Source organism: Adiantum capillus-veneris, unplaced genomic scaffold, assembly GCF_014529385.1.
Source record: "Adiantum capillus-veneris isolate H3 unplaced genomic scaffold, ASM1452938v2 Hic_scaffold_325, whole genome shotgun sequence".
Classification (NCBI taxonomy): Eukaryota; Viridiplantae; Streptophyta; class Polypodiopsida; order Polypodiales; family Pteridaceae; genus Adiantum; species Adiantum capillus-veneris.
Window position 1 is genome coordinate 6,124,569 of NW_028221436.1, and position 15,023 is coordinate 6,139,591.

At 40.9% G+C, this 15,023-nt stretch overlaps 1 pseudogene across 1 annotated transcript; it reads left to right on the plus strand.

Moving 5' to 3' along the window:
- Positions 1–8,578: 8,578 nt before the first annotated feature.
- LOC147417203 (uncharacterized) lies at positions 8,579–11,828 on the plus strand (annotated as a pseudogene). The gene has a single exon (XR_015187425.1). The product of XR_015187425.1 is annotated as an uncharacterized LOC147417203 (transcript).
- Positions 11,829–15,023: the final 3,195 nt, after the last annotated feature.

Consider the following 15,023-nt stretch of genomic DNA (forward strand, 5'->3'; position numbering starts at 1 on the left):
CCCAACACTCACACTTCCGTAACGATTCTACTAATGAAGATCCTATAAAGGGAATGGCTTCGGGTACACCTGTCACGATTTTAACGGCCCAGTAACCAATCTGATCCCAGGGTAAGGAATATCCAGTTACGCCGAAAGAAACGGTTAATACAGCTAAAATCACTCCAGTAACCCAAGTCAATTCACGAGGTTTTTTGAATCCCCCAGTTAGATAAACACGAAATACATGCAGAATCATCACAGGTACCATCATACTTGCTGACCAACGGTGAACAGAACGAATAAGCCAGCCAAAATTTACCTCAGTCATTGTATATTGAACAGAAGAAAAAGCTTCCGTAACAGTTGGACGGTAATAAAAGGTCATAGCAAAACCGGTAGCTATTTGAACTAAAAGCAGGTTAACGTGATTCCTCCCAAGCAGTAAAATATGTTCACATGTGGAGGGACGTATTTACTAGTAATATCATCCGCAATTGCCTGAATTTCGAGGCGCTCTTCAAACCAGTCATATACCTTAGCAGGATAGGTAAGCCTATGTAGCTCCCTCTTTGTAAACTGCACATGAAGATTTGTCTTCATACAGCTTAGGCGAGAATGGATTCTTAGAGCCGTTCCCTCTCTCGAGTAAGGTGTCCTTTGCCGGTACTTCGCCATTTGTTTTGTAAAGAAGGGGGCGACGGCGGAGATCCAAAAACCTCGAAACTAAATCCCGCCTCAATCTCATGTTAGCCTGTACTCCTAGAAACCGGTAGTGTTAGCGTCTTGAGAAATCTTTTTACCTTATCAATGTATCTATCCCCAAAAATTGGTGGAGAACAAGTGTAATACATACATGGATAGATCTTATCTCGTTTTAATCTGATTGGTTGAATAATCACGAAACCTTAGATTTTCACTATATATCGACAAGATACCCTATTTATTTGATTGGTGGCTGAGAAGACCCGCTGGGCATCAAATCCTCTACCAGTGTTTCGTAATTACACGAGCCTGTAAATGTCCTGCATATTTGTATCTCTCTCCCCAACCCAATGTGAGAAGGAACCGGTTGAGAGCAATTTCATGGATAATTTCTCGATTGGGCGTCGAGTCAGTAATATTAGGTAGCAACTTTGTCACGAAACTTAAACAGTAAATTGGTGTAAATTAATCCTAGTTTAAAATTTCTAATACAAATTTCTCGCGTTTCGGGTAATAATCATTAATCGGCTACCCGGCCAGACATCAGTGGTAAAAAAAAAACTAGTAGTCGAAGAAATGAAAGAAAAAAAAAATTCTTATTTATTGAATCGGATTAATTGCGGCGAATCACACACCCATATTGCTAAAAGATCTGAAATAGGAGAGGAAAAAAATTACGCGATTCAACTACCTCTTCGATTTTCGATGTCTCTTACCAAGTCCCCAGCTGTTGTTTTTGCAGCTGCGGGGCTTGGGTCGGTCCTTTTTACCAGCTAATTGCAATACCGTCCAACAAGACGGAGGAGTTATAAATTTCCAAAATAGTAACTAGAAATATGGCGAATAGAGCCATGAAAAATCCCATCAAGGGAGTAGTTCCCCAACCAGGAGCAACTTTCCCATATTCCGAATTGAGCGGTTTCAAAACCATCCCTAAAAAACTTATTTTGGGTTTCCCTTTAGGAGTTTCATCAAGAACTTTCGTAGCCATAGACCCTGCTCAACTGGTTGAAATTTGCTGACTTTGTATAATAGTATACCGAGTGGTAATTAAAATCTATTGGGTCATATGGCAACGGAAACCGCAACTTTGGTCACTACTTTTTTATCCCGTTCACTTGTTAGCTTTACCGGTTACGCCTTATATACCGCTTTTGGTAAACCGTCCAAAGAACTAAGAGATCCTTTCGAAGAACATGAAGATTAATTGGAGACCTTCCTCTCCATAAATTGGAGAAGAAGGTCTCCAATTAATCTTATTTTCCTTGTCTCGACAATTTCGTTGATAAGACAGAAATGTGTGTCTATTTTCTAGGTTGAGGCAAAGGAATCTTTTGTTTATTTACCTCTGTTAGGCACCTTAGGAGGTTCTCGAAAAAAAATTGCGAAAAAAAATTATACCTGAAGTGGCTACCAGCAAAAATGTGTAAACCAGTGCTTCCATGGGTTAGGGAATAAATTGGTGTTTTTAAAAAATCTCTCTCGTACTAATTAGTAGGTATCACTCCAGTAGAATTTCATTTCATCAGCTTGAATCCGAAGTGGTTAAACCTATTCAATTAAAGTAATTAATTGAATCTTGAAAAAGAAATATTTTTCGATCCAATTTTTCTTTGATCCGGCCAAGTAACTGGTATAGAGAAAGAGGAATTCCCTAATTATCGAGTTCGACGGGATCTGTAAGAAGAAATCCTCTAAACGGCTTGTTTTTTGGTACTTGGGTCTCCTAACTTCTGAAATGCACCAAATTCAACTTGGGCGTCCAAATCGGGGTCGATGCGGCAAAAACGTCTCTAAACAAAGTTCTTGCGCCATGCCAAATGTGGCCAAAGAAAAAAATGAGAGCAAATGTGGTGTGACCGAAAGTGAACCAACCCCGTGGACTACTTCTGAATACACCATCCGATTTTAAAGTCGCACGATCAAATTCAAAGATTTCGCCCAATTGAGCACGCCTAGCATATTTCTTTACTGTGGCAGGGTCACTAAAGCTGGCGCCATCTAATTCGCCACCGAAAAAGTCTACGGTTACACCCACTTGCTCAACACTGTATTTTGATTCCGCTCGTCTGAATGGTACATCAGCTCTTACGACACCTTCTCCATCTACCAAGACGACCGGAAATGTTTCAAAGAAGGTTGGCATACGGCGTACAAACAGCTCACGTCCTTCCCTATCCTTGAAAAGGGCATGACCTAACCAACCGACAGCTATGCCATCTCCGTTGTCCATTGCACCCGCCCTAAACAATCCACCCTTCGCAGGATTGTTGCCAATGTAATCATAAAAAGCCAATTTTTCCGGAATCTTTGACCAAACTTGGGATAAGCTGAGATTTTCAGCTTCGCCTAATCGTATTCGTCTTTCTATCTCTTGTTGAAAATATCCTTGATCCCATTGGTAGCGGGTAGGGCCAAACAATTCAATCGGAGTGGCGGCGGATCCGTACCACATGGTTCCAGAAACTACGAAGGCGGCAAAAAAGACGGCGGCAATACTGCTAGATAATACGGTTTCAACGTTTCCCATGCGTAAAGCTTTGTACAACCTCTGGGGAGGGCGGACACTTAGATGGAACAATCCGGCGAGTATACCTAACACTCCTGCTGCTATATGATGCGACGCTATTCCGCCTGGAATGAATGGATCGAAGCCCTCAGCCCCCCAAGCCGGGTCTACGGGTTCCACTTTTCCAGTTAATCCGTATGGATCTGAGATCCAAATGCCGGGACCAAATAAACCAGTTACGTGAAACGCCCCAAATGAAAAACAAAGTACTCCTGAAAGAAATAGGTGAATTCCAAATATCTTAGGTAAATCCAGGGATGGTTTTCCCGTACGATCGTCACGAAATAGATCCAGGTCCCAATATACCCAGTGCCATATAGCAGCTAGAAACAGCAAGCCAGATAGTATGATATGAGCTGCGGCTACGCCTTCGTAACTCCAGATACCCGCGTCTGTTGAGGTATCTCCTGTGATAATCCAACCCCCCCAAGATTTTGATACCCCAATGCGAGTCATAAAGGGAATGACAAACATACCCTGCCTCCACATTGGATCGAGAACGGGGTCAGATGGATCAAAAACCGCTAATTCATATGAAGCCATCGAGCCCGCCCAGCCGGAGACCAAAGCTGTATGCATCAGATGTACGGAAATTAGACGACCGGGGTCGTTTAATACGACGGTGTGAACGCGATACCAAGGCAAACCCGTGAAAAACCCCTTTCTTGAATATTGGAGACAACTGATCACTGCGTAACTTTCTTGCAATATAATATAGGGTTACATCCTAGGGAAATGAGAGAGAGGTTGCCGTACAAAACACTTAAAAAAAAAAAAGATATTCTGGCTCGTAGTTAGAGCGACAGAGTGGGAGGGAAACGAACAATGTTTTTAATCTTCGACGAGAAACCTAATTTTTATTTGTTTTGCCTATTTGATTGTACCAAATATGTAGCTGCATCGGGACAAGCCAGCAACTCCCCCCCCGGATAGGGATGGAGGCGTGAATATTTTAGCATTTTCATTCCCCATGTAACAACGTAAGGATTGGTCCCATCAGGATTAGATAATATCTGCCAGAATTGGAGATCTAACGACCCATGCCGTAAAACGTGTTACAATGTGAAATAACTTAATAATTATCGACCCAACTCCTACTTACGCCCACAATTCAGAGGTAACTCCAAGACGTTTTGATAATTTCTATATGCCAATTGGTGTTCCAAAAGTGCCCTTTCGTCTACCCGGGGAAGAGGATGCAGTTTGGGTTGACGTATAGTCCAACTTGTCGGGTATGTCGAGGCCGGTGGAACCGTCTCCACCATTTTTTTGCCAATTGACTTGTACCTACCATGCTGAAATCAAATATTCCACCAGTAATCAAATGGATGGAAAAAAAAAAAGAATCTGCCAATTGAAGTGTTAGCTGTCGGAATCTATGGCTAGTTGAAATGAACAAGTCGTTTAGGCCCCGGTCACTTGATCCCAAAGATCGATCGTGCCAAAGATACGTGCGAAACAATAGCGGAACAAAAAAATTATTTATCTATTTGAACATTGAACAGGTTTTTTTTTTTTTTTTTTTGAACCTATGAGATGTGAAAATAGATGAAATGGAGGGAGAGAAAAACTACTTGTTCCATATGTACGAGTAGTGATCAAGATTTATCCCCTTCGGGGTAGTAAATGAACCTAAGGATTCCTTGTATTAGAAGGAAGGCCTCAATGTCGGACAGAAATGAATTGGTGCGGGGGGGAAGAATTTGGCACAATCGGTGCACCAACTGCCAGTTGCAACGTAGTTCAAGATGTTCAAAACAAACGGGCCAGACAAACTTGAACGAAAAAGCGAGATTGCCCCAATTGGGCAGGATTGAAAACTTGGTGTAGAAAAAATCCATCCTTTCCCGCGCCTCCACCCTGCTCCTATTTCCTCTTGCGGAAGCCATTAGAGCCGTATGTTTCCAACAATACCTACACGGTTCCGGGGGGGGGGAACCTATCCCGATCAACCGGCTTTATCGAGAAAGGCTTCTTTTCCTAGGTCAACAAGTCGATGACGAAATTGCCAATCAACTTATTGGTATCATGATGTATCTAAATAGCGAAGATCAGGCCAAAGATATGTATTCGTATGTAAATTCCCCCGGCGGGGCAGTATTAGCCGGAATATCTGTTTACGACGCGATGCAATTTGTTGTACCAGATGTACATACTATTTGCATGGGACTCGCCGCTTCAATGGGATCTTCTATTTCGGCTGGAGGAGAGATTACCAGACGTATAGCACTGCCCCACGCTTGGCGCCAATGATTTGTCTAAATTAATATTTTGCCTTCGCTCGATTGAGGTAACAATAGCATGGCAACCAGTACTTAGTGATTTTCTCCACACCACACATATTTAGTTAAAATTAAAATAGCGAAGTACTTAAACGGAAATCAAGGAAATCTTTTTAACTCGTGTTAGATTTGCCATAGATTAAATTCAATATTATCTTAGCGTCATAAGTCATATAAGATATATGGTGTATCAAAATCCTAACTTTTTTTTTTCTTCTCCTTCCAGTAAAAAACAGAATTTGGGATTCGAACAGTGTTGATTCCTTCGTCCATCGGGGGTATACATAGCAAACTTCGGGATTGCAAAGGCAATTAAGTGACGGAGCCATCGTAGTACTCCATAGGGAAGGATGGTGAAATACAACAATGCCATTTCATACATGTAGTATGGAAAGAGTGAGGGAGGGACCGACAACGAAGTAAGCAAAGGCCTGCAAAAGAACGATTAATTCCTAAATAGAAATCAATATAGTTATAGATTTCTATTTATTTACTTATAAATTTATCAAAGTAGGCAAACTTCGTTGGCTTTAAACTGCAGTTGTATGAGGTAGCCGTATGCAGAATATCTGCTTGTACAGTTAGACTTAATCAGAGTCACCTAATCAGGGTGATGATTCATCAACCCGCTAGTTCATATTATGACGGACAGGCTGGAGAATGTGTCATGGAAGCGGAGGAAGCGTCGAAACTACGTGATTGTATAACCAAAGTTTATGCCCAAAGAACTGGCAAACCTTTGTGGTTAATTTCCGAGGACATGGAAAGAGATGTATTTTTGTCAGCGGAAGAAGCCCAGGATTACGGTGTTGCGGATCTAGTAGCGGTGGAAAATGTTTCACGCTGAAGATTCATTGAAAAAAAAAATTACCCGAAATTCAATTTTTTTTTTCTTCGCAGTTTCATGTATTTTAAGTTAATGATTCACCCCTTTAGAAGCAGATAGAAACAGATTTGCAAAGTTATTTCTGATAGGTCGGAAATATAAAGGTCTTATTGGGTGTGAAAATGCGTCAAATTTTACCAATTGGTTGAGAATCTTTCAAACCGGATCAATCTTCTGCGTTTTCAAGCATGCCGACAAACCAACAACTTATTAGGAAGGCGAGGCAACGGCTGGAGAGTGGGACGAAATCCCCCGCTCTTCGTGGGTGCCCCCAACGGCGGGGAGTGTGTACTAGGGTGTATGTGTGACTTGTTTGGATCGAGAACCTAAACTATTTGGAGATCAATGCTGCAGGATAATCTACCAGATGAAGTGGTAAAAAATTCATAATCCACCTGTTTCGATGGGAAATAGCAATTCGTGGTTGAAATCGGTGCGAACCCGATCTTTTCAATTTGGGAAGGTGGAGGTAAATCGGTAATAATAAAAATTTAGTTATCAAACGAAGTCGGGCTGGGCTGGTGGTATCAACTTTCACACCTACTTTGCCAATTACACCTCGGCGGCAACAACTAGGGTCAGCCATTCTGCTAACCCCCGGATAAAATATCGCAACTATACATATGATTTCCTTTATCAACTAAGAAATCTGATTCAAAAAGCGTCAAGAAGCTGAGTGAAATATTGGGGATCGTGCGGCCCACCAACAGTAGTTCCACTTATCCGATCTCGGAACAAGTCTATACTCCGGTATATAGGGGGGATCCAACTGCCAAGACAAATTGACCACGGAAACATCGGAATCTGTAACATTTTTGGTACAACGTATGCCTTTTAGCCTAGTAGGCGGGAAGGTGAGTATCGGAGTACTTGCGGAAAGGAAAGCCGGAGTAGCAAAAGCCATTGGAATATCTAATTCTCACATGAGGTAAGAATAAAAAGAGGAAAAAGGTATTGCAACTTACTTACACCCCTCGGCAGAACATGAGGCAACTAGTTTGAAGGATACATGGTATGTGGCGTTGAAACCCTTAACAAGCAAAGTAGAAATCTGCGGTTGGGGTTTCAAAAACTTCAATGAGTTATTTGAGTAATTATGCTTTGAAGATACGGAGTTTATCACTCCCAAAATTGACATCTCTAGTTACGGATGTTGAAGTAAAACTATTTAAAGAAATGGAAGAACTAGAAAATCAATAGATTATTTTTTTTTTATTGAAAATCTGAGATTTTTGTGAGGCTATACGTATAACGACTAGAGTAAAACGAGGATCTGTGGCTCGGAAGTATCGCAAAAACATTCTCGATTTTGTGTCCGGTTTTCGGGGGGCTCATTCAAAATTGTTTAGAACGGCAAACCAGCGAAGGGGTAGGTCTTTAGCTTATGCTTATGTAGATAAAAATAATAGCAAAAGAGCCTTTCGCCGTCTCTGGATTGCTCGGATTAATGCAGCAGCGCGGAGAGATGGAATTACCCACAGTTCGGTAATTCATAGTTTGTACAAAAATCGGATTGCCTTGAATCGCAAGACACTTGCTCAAATCGCTACTCCAGATGCCTACTGTTTTTCTATGATCATAGAAAAAGTTAGCAAAATAAAAATTTGATGATCCGCGGCGGTAAAGTTACGCCTCTCTAAGTCTCATTTAGACAGAAGAGAGGCGAATAAACCAAATTCCAAATTGAGTTACGTATTTCTCGTAGTAAAAAAAAAGGGGGGGGGGGGCGGAAGGACAGACTACCTCGTAGATATCGATCGGTTTGACTCAACAAAACTCAAAACTACCTTGAATTGCATCTGTTTCGCGGTAAATGCTCATTTGATAAGTTAAAGAATCTGCTAGAGATTAATTTATTCTATTTAATAATCTAACTTTCGTTATTTGAAAAGGGCAGCAAGGCCAAGATGCGGGCTCTTTTTATTGCCGTAGCTATCAAACGTTGCTGCTTCGAGGTCAATCTATTCATTCGTCTTGATAATATTTTGCCTTGCTCACTCACGAATCGACGAAGTAGACTCGTATTCTTGTAATCAATAGTTTCATCAGAACGAATGGACGGAGAACGCCTACGGGAAGAGTGTCTAGATTTATTCATGATATTTCTTTGTAACTACCGATATTTACTTATGTTGGATATCAATTCCCTCCGAACCAATTGCAATTTTTTTTTTTTTTTTTTACTTCTTCGACTCTTTGTGCAAGGTATGCTTGTGACAATGGAAGCAATACTTCTCTGACTCCAGCCGAGCGGGTGTGTTACGACGATTTTTACGTGTAGTGTATCGGCAAAGACCCGCGGATTTTCCACTGGTTTTTCTCTGAATACAACTTGTACATTCCAAAGCAATAGTTACCCTTGCATCTTTAGTATTGGCCATGGAATCAGATGTACTCTAATTTAATTAGTTTCCCCAAAAAGAGGGGGTGAGGGTCGCATGTAGATCCATAGCAATAGAAACGAACTACTTACGAAGTTTCGACCTATGAAGTAAATAGATTAAACACTCCCATCACTAAATTGAGTCATTATTACGTGTATGACGAACCATAGAGTTCTCACTTCGTATGGTTCCTACACGGCTCCTTTGGTTTAGTTAATAACAATAAGTTAGGGAAATGGAAATAATAAAGCATCCGGAAAGAATCGATTTGTTTCTATTAATAAACCAGCCAGTAAGCCAAACCATATTGTAGCTACAACAGGGGCTGTGGAAAGATATATTTTTACATGTTGCATTGGAATCCTCCTTCTTATCAATTTTTTATTTCCCTACCTACTTGCCTTTATCCTCACCAGCTTTACTACTTAAAATCTAACTATATCTAAATCAAATTCTCACATTTACTTGAAAGAAGAATAAAGTTTTTTCCAGTACCCGACTCCAGAATACTAAGTCGAGAAGTGGTGTAGAGAATGAAAAGTGGGAATTAAAATAAAGAGAGGGCAGGGATTAGCAGCTTCCCAAAAAATGCATTCCTACTTCGACGGTAGCCAGTATTCGTGGGAAAAGATTATAATCAATTGGATCGAATAACAAGCAAGGGGTTGATGGTATCAAGTACAACCAAAAGGGATGTAACGCAGCTCGGTAGCGTGTTTGTTTTGGGTACAAAATGTCGCAGGTTCAAATCCCGTCATCCCTATCTCCTATACGTGGAACAACTGGCAGGGGTGACAGTTGTTGCCCCACTTACTTGATCTCTACCTCCTTTCTCCCTACAAAAAAAAAAGGGAAGTCAACACTTTTTTCTTCCCTTCACGCTGGGGAGGAAAGATGCTGCAACTCCCACTTCCTTCATAGGTCAAAGTAACCCCTTCCAGAAAGAGGCGCCTTTAGTTCAGTACGGTAGAACGCGGGTCTCCAAAACCCGATGTCGTAGGTTCGAATCCTGCAGGGCGTGCCTACTGCTAGGGATTGCTTAAGCGATACGCCCCAAAATTGAAGTGGACGTAGAACTAAAGATTATCGTTGTAGAAGCGATCTTCCACATCTGCTAATTGTTTTTGAAATACGGACAGAAAATACTCGAAAGGAATAGTGGTGGGGGGGGGGGGGGGGCTTTCGCCATATATATTTTTAATTCATTTACCTTCCCAATCCCAAAATATCCCTTTTGTTTAGGACGATATCTAACTAGATATTCATCGAATATCTAATTGATCGCCCCGTCGGTATTGAAGGTATGCAGTTACAAATAATCCAGCTAGGGTTATTGGAATCGAACCTAACACAATTCCAGAGAGTAATGCTTCAACCATTTCAATTTGTAAACATTTGATACAAACAAATACTTACCAAAATACCTTACACATTAACTAGTAATTGATTGTTGGTAGGTGCGACGGATTAGTAATCGATATGTGTTAAAGACCCTTTCTAGTTTTGATCTCCTCTTATCTTCGAGAAGTAGTAATGATGTAATGAGTTGCAGAATCTGAATTTTGTTCAATCCAACAAATAGAGCTAGGGTAAAAGTTAATGCGAGCATCAGAAAAGCAAAGTAGCTTAGTGAAGTGAACATATATCTGAATACAAGATTGTCTAGCAGATGGGTTAGTATATAACTTTCTTGGGTAGTTTATCATCCCGAGTCCCCAAATCAAAGTTGTTTACTTAAATCTTAAATATGGTACGTTATATCTAATCAAGTGTATGTCTGGGAGATTAAAATTTTTCAATTTTGCAGATTCGGGGAAATCATACTTCGAATTCATCCTCCACGAGGCCGATAGCTACGTAGTTGAGGAATCAGTCTTCGCCATTTCTTTGGACTATTCCTCAAATTTTTTAATTGTGGGTCCAATGTGCGTAGAAAAAGGTAATGCCTTGCTTGCCCGATTATGCGCGGGCAGGGGACCTTACGGGGCAGTACAATCAGGAAAGATTGCTGCTAATGTTTACAGGTTTACTGCATCGCTTGGAAGCCGGGCCCTATAGTCCCATCCGTATTGTTTACGTGTTAGATGAACGACGATAGGTAAAAACGAAGATTTTACCAGTATTAGATCAGATGTTGATCTTGTAACGGGTAACCTTGCCGCATTGTACGTGAAATAGCTATACTGACCCAGCATATTTTGAGTATACCTCGGGTATAATAGTGACAACCTAATTTATAGGAGTTCCCGTTCCCTCAAAGGGTTTTGTTTTTGCCGGTGCATCTCGCATCTCTTCCCTCGACCCCTTTGACCTCCTTTCCTCCATTCGGGAAACAACCGAAGTCTTTTTGATATTACAAGATAGATAGATACGGAGTTAAACATGTCTGGGAATACAGGAGAGCGCCCCTTCGCCGACATCATCACTAGTATTCGATACTGGGTCATTCACAGCATTACTATACCCTCCCCGTTTATCGCAGGCTGGCTGTCTGTAAGTACAGGTTTAGCTTACGACGTTTCTGGAAGCCCCCGGCCAAACGAATATTTTTCGGAGAGCCGACAAGAAGTTCCTCTAATAACTGGTCGCTTCGACTCGCTAGAACAAGTTGATGCATTCACAAAATCCTTTTAGGAGAAACCAACGGCTTTAGATAAAACTTATCCAATTTTCACTGTTAGATGGTTGGCTGTCCATGGATTAGCTGTACCTACGGTTTTCTCCCAGGGTCTATATCAGCTACGCAATTCATTCAGAGATAGTTTTTGGCGAGCCCTGAATATACGACACAACCAAATCCAAATAAGCAGAGCGTGGAGCCGAATCGTACAAGCCTTTATCGGGGACTATTGCTGATTTTCGTACTTGCCGTTCCTTCTTCCAACTATTTCTTTAATTAGAATTTAGACAAAATTGTCTGGAAAAGATCGAGATCCCAATTATTTGTGACCGTTCATGTCTGGAGTCGCGGCCGGTTAACAGCTATAAAGAGAAGGAACGGGAAGGAGGCGTGGTGGCAGATGACAAATACCACTGGAAGGGTTCCCTTGCGGTTGGTAGGTACTGTAGCCGGTACACTTGTGATAGGTTTGCCGGGTGTATTTTTTTACGGAGCTTATTCGGGGTTAGGATCATCTCTCTAGAAAAAATTTGTGGAGGTGTAAGTCAGTAAGTAGTCAACACCTACCTTTTCCCCTGCTTCAACTGTGAATTAAGTAGGAAAGTTGTACCAAATTCCAATTTCACAAACAAAGTTTCCGGTTTTTCTTCTCTTTCTAACTAAGAAAGAGGAGAGGAAAAAAAAAAGATTAAATCTTTACGTATACGTAGCAAACTTTGCTAGTAACTAATCCTATTAGTATTATTTCAAAATTTTTAGCATACTACCTATATACTGATAAATCAACAAAATTTTTTATTAAAAATTATTAATATGTAAGTGAGTTCGTCAGAATTTTTGTTTTCAACCTCTCTCTTCATTTATTCCGCTGCATTTGTAAATTGCTGATTCAAATCTGACAGAGTCGGGTTAAAAATAGCGTAAATTAATTACCCTGGGAAAGACATTTTGGTAGTCTCGGGAGTGTTGGTGGTGCCGATTTCACCAACATTCCCGACTCTGCAAAATTCTCCAAATCAACTTGTCCATCAGCAGGTACAACTGACCATACACATCCCACTATGTAAATTGTAAGCTGACCTCTCCCTCGTTTGTTTATCCAAGAACACCTGCTCAAATTGACTAACTGCTAACAATTAACAGATCACGTCCGGAACCCCGAGTAACGAAGTAAGAAATGACGTTTTTTCATACACCCGGTAGAGCAGCGATTCAAATGGTTTATCTGCTGTGAGGGGGGGGGTGGATCCCGGAAAAGGATGTAATCAGAAATTCATTTCAGCCAACTGGACTTTTTCAAACTGTTTCTTCTTAAGCACAAGAAAAATCTGTGCTAAAACAACCGATGCAAAGAAAGCTAAGAGACCTTGGATCCGACGGGGATCTTGTAGTACGATTTCTACTTCTCCCTGACCGAATCCCCCGACATTGGGGTTATTAGTTAACGGTTGATCCGCTTTAACAAACTCACCTTCCGAAACAATAAGTTCGGGGCCGGGAGGTACAACATCAATTGCTTCACGACCCCCGGATGACTCCTCAATGATAATTTCGTACCCACCTTTTCCCTCTTTCCGAGTAATCCTCTTTATTTTTCCCGTCGCTGAAGCGGTATAAACCGTGTTGTTACTCTTGCTCCCATCCGGATAGATTTGTCCCCTCCCCCTGTTTCCCCTACGTAAATAGGGTATTTTAAAAAATGTGCTTCTTTATTGGTACCGGGGTCTGGTGATAAAACTGGGAATATAATCTCGCTGTATAACTTGCCCGGTACTGGACCTACGACAATTATATTTTTTTCACCGGGTCGGTAAGTTTGAAACGATAATTTTCCTAATTTATTTTTTAATTCGGTTGGAATACGATTAGGGGGAGCTAATTCAAATCCTTCGGGTAAGATGAGAACGGCGCCGACATTCAGCCCCCCTTTTTACCATTTGCTAGTACTTATTTTATCCACGTGTCGTAAGGAATCTTAACAATTGCTTCGAATACAGTATCGGGAAGAACAGATTGCGGAGCCTCAAGATCAACAGTTTTTTTGGCTAAATGACAATTGGCACACACAATACGACCTGTGGCTTCGCGTGGATTTTCGTAGTTCTGTTGCGCAAAAATTGGATATGCATTTGATACAGATGGACAGCTTAATTTGCCAAAACTGATTAATGCCGCCAGTGATAAAATCCACCATTCCTTCATCCACTTTTTGGTAATCGCTGTTTGCATAGGTCAATAATTAGTCCTGAATATTTGTACAACCAGGTCGTGACATTGTAGAATGTTAGGAAGTCTATTCCTTCTCCAATTCTTTCCTTCCCTACATTCCTTCCATTTTCTCACTAACGGGTGGCAAACGACAATGAGCAGGGGGGAGGTACAAATCCAACTAAATTAAATAAGGAGCGGAAATAACAAAAAATTCATAAGAATGGTTGTCATTCACTCATTGTATGATAAGTTGCTACAATTGAAGGAGATGTTCGATTTAAGTGACGAAAGATCCAATACTTAAATAGCGTATCTAAAATAACTGGAAAGGTTGAGACGAAGCGAGGAGTTACATATTTATTGGGAGTCAACCCAAAATATTCGAAAAGGGACTGTACTAGTATTTCCCAACCATGGGGCGAGTGAAACCCTACACATAAATCAGTTAATAGAAGGATGGAAAACGCCTTCATTGTGTCATTTAAACTATAAAATGACTCTTGAATCCGGGAATTTAAAACCGCGAGTCTCTTTCGCCCGAATATCAGTAGGGGAAATAAAGTGGCAATGCTAATTGCGTTGGTTGCTAGCCGCAGTAGTAGCTGAATATTTAGCTCGTCATACGTCATTGCTAATCGAGTAGTTTCGTTGCGCGCATCCGTATCAAAATTTTGCAACTGCGTATCTGCCAAGTTGCCAATCACATCGTCTAACCGGAATAATGCCTCTGCTTCTCGGAGCTGCTTCAAAGCGTTTTCTTCCTGAAACACGTTTGAAAATAATTGGATTTGACGTATGTTCCACCAACCCCTAATCCGGGGTTCCAAAAACCAATTTTCTATAGCAATTTGAATCGGGAAAAGAAAGAGAAGGAATCCAACATATTGGAGGGAAACAGAGGCTTGGTTCTTAGCTAAATCAAATTTATTATGGACTGATAAATTTAAATTTGATTGATTTGTTAACTCCGCCTTGAATCTGGATAAGGTACGAGTTACAGACCGAGGCACCAAACTAATTGACTCGTAAATTACTGGACGGCGGTGAGAAACTGCTAATTCGTAGTTAAACGGTTCTGCAATCAAATCTTTTTCATTTTGAAATGGAAAGATTTGTTTGGAACGAAGTTTTTCCCAAAAAGAAAACTCACTCGAAACGGCTTCGATCCAAGCTAATTTTCTATTCATTTTCTCCAGATTATTTAACTTGTAATAAATGGATTTACTTGTAGAGGCAAAATCGCCTTCGAGTTTGTATTCCGATACATTCCTAGATCCTACCTTTCCATTATCTGTTTTGTTACGCATGTAAGAATTAGAACAAGACACTAAAGATATCTTCTTGGGAGTTGAAGTATCTAGAGGTTCATGCAGAGGCGGATCTAAAC